The 6,166-nt window shown below is 35.5% G+C and overlaps 1 long non-coding RNA gene across 1 annotated transcript; it reads right to left on the bottom strand.

Moving 5' to 3' along the window:
* Positions 1 to 310: 310 nt before the first annotated feature.
* Positions 311 to 6,166, bottom strand: LOC143853162 (uncharacterized). The gene is made up of 5 exons (XR_013237036.1): positions 5,645 to 6,166; positions 5,272 to 5,325; positions 1,815 to 1,904; positions 1,651 to 1,709; positions 311 to 615 (listed from the first exon to the last, which is right to left on the bottom strand). It is a non-coding gene; the product is annotated as an uncharacterized LOC143853162 (long non-coding RNA).

Below are 6,166 nucleotides of genomic sequence, written 5' to 3'. Positions count from 1 at the left end.
CGTTTGGATCCTCTGGAATCCTTAAAGACTGTCTGGGCCACTGATAATGACAGCAAAGGTTGCAAGGGCATCTTCAACATTCCCTCTAAGAAGAACAGAAAGCAGTACGATTATATGCATGTGCGATAGGCAATAGAGTAACCACCCATAGAAACTATGATCTAATAAAACCTGATCCCATCTCCAATTGGTTTGCCACTTCTTGAATATCGAAAACTTTGGCCTTCACCGATTGATTTCACCCCAGATCTGTTGAACGACAAGAAATAAATCCCCAATTCCCCTACAAGCTCCTCATGAAAATGACATCGACAACAACAGCTCATTGTATTTTTTTTATTATATCATCATTACATTATATTGCTTACATTCATCCTATTGGATACATCGATTGACATTCCACTGTCAGGTAGTTAATGTTATGCAAGCAAGAATGAACATGCAGGTCTATTTGTAAGCCCACAGTTAAAAAAAGTAACAAACAAAGAAGTGAGAATCTTCATTAGTTATTGCTTTATCAGGTACTTTCTTCAACTATTACTTGATCAGGTGCTTCTTCCGACTGCTCTGATATACTTGCCGAAGTCTATTCAGAAGGTGTGGATCTTGGCAAACCTTACACCAGAATAAATCAATTAGAGGTAAAAGGCCCAAAAAACAATATTACATTTCGAAAAGGTGGGTTATCAAAGAACTACTAATTCAATCAACCATTACAACATATTTATTATTTATTTATTCCTGTTCTTCATTTATCTTTACTACTCAGGAAAAACATTGTTGGACCTGCAACATGAATTACAAGATAATGAATTTACTATCCACTTTCCAAATTTTTTGGCTTTATGTGTTACAAGGGATGCAAACATTATGGTCTTGAATAACATATGGACCTCCCAAATCTTCTTTTCCCTCTCCAAATATCCCTTTTTTTCCTCATTAGATGGGTGATGCTAGCTCAATCAGGATAATGAGATCTCACAATATCAATCCAAATTTAAATGGGGAATTTAGGAAATGGTATGAGATGGGCTGCAAGGAATAATGTTGGTCCCTGGACATTAGCTCACGTTTCTTTCTTCACGCCCCCCTAGGATAGCTATCAACATGTTGGGTACCCATGGGAAATGAGAGGCAAGTAGAGTAAGTTCTGACCCAGTGTATCATTTTATTCCTTTAATAAATTTCTATATTGTATTTAAAAAGAAAAAATGAAAAAAAAAAAAAAACGTGAGATGAATTTTGGTGTTACTTCTATTTTGGAAGTCATAAATTATTAGGAAAGTCTTAGAGGGTCTTGTTTAAGGAATGATATTAGCCTATATGATGGATGGTGGAGATCCAAAGCAGGTCGGTCAGGGTTAATTTAGGAATATTGAATTGTCTTACTTTGTTTGGCACTCAATAAAACATGACATGATGTGCAGATAGGATTTAAACATATTATGTTAGAGAGAACAATACATTAATCACATAAATAGCTATACAAAAGGTACTTGCCACAGCGTAAGCTAAGTGATATAGGAGTACTGTTGGTTTACATAATATTAGCTCCTCACAACAAAAGGTTCCATGCTTGTACTTGATTACAAGAAGAAACAACATAAATGAAGGACCCTTCATATTGCATAGACGGGAAATATGTCTCACATTAGTGGGGAAAATATATTTCAGCAAGTTCTCTCCATGCATTGTGAGCTGCCATAAATCTGAAATAAAATTCAACCATCTCAGCAATGTTTGTAAAATACACAACACAGTAAAAACAAACCTAAACATTTATCCTAAAATTATAGTATCTAAATCCGACTTACTATGATTTCAAGATATCAATCCAGCCATCCAATGGCAGTTAAAATATTGCCATGTGCTTTTGCCATCACAACCTTCCTCTTGTCGATTACCTGAAAGAGAAAGGCCTTAGAATGTCCATTCATAAAATTTCATGAAATAAGAACATAAAAAAAACATAGCTGTATCAGAAAATTAAGCATGATTGTATTGGGTTTTTTGTACTAACGTGATTTGACATAAAGTTGCCCACTTTTCACGTCGAATCGGGTTAAAAGGGGAGCGTGCATGTAATGCAGGAGGGAGTGAAAATATCATCTCCATTTCTATTTTATTTTTCTAGAAGTCCAGAAAAGTAGTGTTTCAAAGGGGGAAGTTTAGGCAAGAAAGTTTACTCGTTTACAATGTTTCTTTGTGTTTGTTTTGTTAATACCAGGAATATAGTTTAGAAGTTGCTTCGAAGCTAGAAAATTAGTATAAAGTTTGACTTTGAGTGCAAATTGAAGTTAGAAGGCAAGGGGTATTGTATGGAAGTTTCGTATAAATTGGACACTACAATCTGAAATTCATTTTTTGAATGCACGAGGAATTTTTCTTTTGTAAGAGAGGTTCAAGAGGAGATTTGGGTTTTCTTCCTATTCCAGCTGCCACTTTAGTTGAATTTTGCAATTCAATTTCATTAGCAATCCAACCCGCATCAAGCCATGTTAAACATACAATATACAACCTTGTTTTGTGTTCCATGATAGGATGAAATCCGGTTATATCCATGTGACACATGTGGGTCCAAGAAGTGATCAAGTAAGAGCCTAACAATGACCCATCTTTTTTTTGGTAGGTAAGCTAGGATTGAATCTGCAACCTCAAGGCTGAGAAACAAAGCATCATCCATTGAGCTACAAGTCCAACCCCTACCATGACCATCTTTTAGTCATCAATGGAAAGGAGATTAAATCATTATTTCTTAACAAATTTGCATCCCATCTCATATGGAGTTTGAATGCTAGACATAAAAGATATTTTCAACATATTCATAGTTCCAAAGAAAACCTATTTATCATGATCATTTACCATGATCTTCCCCTCAAAACATGTAGCAATTCTTAAGGTCCACAATCAATACTGTGTCAAAATCAATATAGAACATAAAGCATGTCACTACTAATAGCAGTAAAGTTAACTTTAGCCACTTTCCTCTATTTTAGCCAAGTTAGCTTTAATGTACTCTCCAAAGTATTCCCTTGTACTGACCATCTCTGCCTTTTCTTCTTTCTAATATATTGGCTACCATTTCCCAAAAAAAAAAAAAAAACTAATAGCGTAATGTTGCAAATTGGACAGATAGATTATACTTTTGAAGAAAGAATCTCAAAGGCTAGAGATGGAAGATGCTCTGGAAAGGGTGGAAATACTGGGTCATTTTTCCTGTAGTGAGTCAACAGCCTTGGTAGGCACTTAGCGAGAAGAGAAGTTGCACGCATCATTGCCTATTTTTGGACAGTTGAAATTTCGTTTTATCCTTTTCTATTAAATAGAGAACCATGTAAATGTCACCGATATTATAGGGTCCTCTGGTATTTCTTTTCGCTGTGTTTGGAGATCGGCCAATGGGGTGACCAACCATCTTGCTAGAAGGGGTGTTCATCAGGAAGCCTTGGAGCAATGTGATTTTCTTCCTCCTTGATTGTTTTGCCTTGTCTATTGTACTTTTTTTCTTCTCTTGTACATAATGTACTTGGTCTGATATATGAATGAAATTTTGACCATTCAAAAAAATATATAAAGGTCACCGATTCAAATTCCACATCCGAAGAAAGGTAAAACAAAACCCCACCTCCAATAAGTGATCACCAGGAAAGAGCCTATCACTGAATAAATTCGCATTTCATCTTATATGGAGTTTGAATCTCAAAAATAAAGGAGATTTACAAGATGTTTAAAGTTCAAAAGAAAACCCATTCATCATGATTTTTCCCTCAACACATGCAGCAAATCTTAAAACCCGCACTCAAAAGTGTGCCAAAATCTTAAGAACCGCACTCAAAAGTGTGAATTGGGCATAGAGGAAAGATACCTTCATAGGGAGATCATTTCATTTTATATTATTTATGTATATTGTATACATATGTAGATCAGAAAACTGATTTTTACAGAACCTTATCAGCTGAAACAGACCTTAATTATCTTTTTTCTTTTTATTTTTTATTGTCACCTTTCCACCCTGGTGGGAAGATACCAATGTCTGTAAGCCAAGCTAAATTTGACAAAAAGGTAACACTATTCCATGCTTTTAGCCACACTATTCTTCCACGTTTTTTATCATTGAAATGGTAATATTCTTCCGTGTTTTGAGCTAAATTACTAAATACATTTTGCATACTCGTATCATTTGTTTTCTTCCTGATGGAAGTTGAAGCAACATTTTGCTATAAAGTAACTAATATCATATTGGTGTTTTTCAATTGTTATCCATACAAAATCAATGTTTTTAATGCTTGCGTCAATGGCCTTCCCATATTTCCTGCGCAGGAGATACGTTTATAGCCATTAGCCAAGCATGTAGACAAAGAAAAAGAATCTAAAAGAGAGTTAAAGATGTGGAAATTACGTCTCGTGTTCCCTCAATAAACTACATGAAACATCCATCTGAGAAATTTAACTTCTTGAATCTCTTCCCATATCCATTTTTCTTTATAAAGGTTAGTTCATTTCCTAATCATATTAAGTTAAGAGGGTTGGGAAATGTTTGATTTACATGATCAAGTGGAGTATCCTCAGGGTGAGTATGGTTTTCCCACATCAGCCCATGATCCCTTTTCTTCGAACAACATCCCTTTTAACCTGCCTGAAGAATATTTCCAAATAAAAGGACCAAAATGCCAAACTAAGAACTCTGGGAGAAATCATGAAATGTATGTGTTCATGATATGTATGTGCAAACATAAAGTGCTGATCATACATATATGCTAAATAGAACTAGTGGAGATAAATGCATGAATTTTTTTTTGAATGAGATGCTAAATGTGCTATCTCTTTTCCCCTTTTTGGGAGGTGTACAGTGCGATCAAACACGTGACCCACAGTGCCTGCTTGCATAATACATTTAGTCAAGAAATACAAGAAATGTCATTAAAGTACCCATGCATAATTCAATACATGGCAAATTGTTAGTATTATGCATGCATCTCACTCAATATAATTCTCTTGGAGGCAATTAGGAGACCCTAGTTTGTAGATGGACCCACCAACCCTTATACTGTCTCAAAATGTCTTCTGAAGAATTTTTATGGTGTCTTGCGGCAAAGATTTTCAAGTAAAATCATCAACTTCAGTTATGGGCTTATTTTCACTGTAAAGGGTGTTGCATGTCTCTAGATTAATTAAAGTGGGGATTCTAAGAATTCTATTGACATGTTAAATGGTAAATAAAAGGTAAGCCTCCATTACAAAAGCCATTGTTCAATAACAAAATAAACTCACCATTAAATCCTCCAGAATTGCGTGGTTATCCTCAAATCAGATTCCAAGAACACCCTGAATAAGAAAAACTCATTTACAAGATGAATTATATAGGGAAAGCAGTGGGAACAAATAATACTCATTTCATACAAATAATAGGACGAAAAAACCCAGGAAAACATGGAACTCAAAACATAGCACAAATCAATTCGGGAAAGAGAAGGAAAGAATAATAACATTTTCTAAATTGGATACAGAGAATGGTTTGGAAAACAAAAAAACAAACCCTAGTTCCAGGCATTTACACAAAACCAAGGACAAATGAATCAGGAAAAGAAAATGAAACAATATTAATCCTACAAAATAAAATGAAATGAGAATAACTTTTAAGGACCTTAGTCGAAGCCAACCATATTCTCTATGTCCCAGCGAGAAAAAAAGCTACATGTGTTGCTTTGTGGGAGGGAATGAAAGCGGTGGCATGGGAAAGAAAGGATATGGATTACAGATGGCGTGTTTTGTGTACGTATCTTCAGAGGCAAGGCAGCAAGGAAATGACATAAACACCCTGGCGATATTGGACGTAGCTGGAAGAAATGAGGAAGGACGGGCAGGGAATTTTGACTAAAGATGTAGTATTGAGGAGAGAGGAAACTGCTATAAAGATTCAAAAAACCATGTTTCAGGAGATAAAAGTTCATTGGCTGAGATCAGCGGTAGTGTCAGGAGACAAATACGCATTGGTAGAGATGAACGGTGATATTTGGACGGTTCTATAAGGGTAATTGAGGAGACAAAATGACCAAAATGGGTTAAAGTTCAGACGCATGAGATTGATCTTAAGAAATAAGGGGAGAATCGAAGGTCATCGGAGCATGACACAGCTGGAATTTTTGGAGAAGTTGGTTGACGAAAT

The sequence above is a fragment of the Tasmannia lanceolata genome, unplaced genomic scaffold (genome assembly GCF_043159265.1).
Source record: "Tasmannia lanceolata isolate RefF3 unplaced genomic scaffold, GAP_Taslan_0.1 ptg000019l, whole genome shotgun sequence".
Classification (NCBI taxonomy): domain Eukaryota; kingdom Viridiplantae; phylum Streptophyta; class Magnoliopsida; order Canellales; family Winteraceae; genus Tasmannia; species Tasmannia lanceolata.
This window is presented reverse-complemented; position numbering and strand designations above follow the sequence as displayed.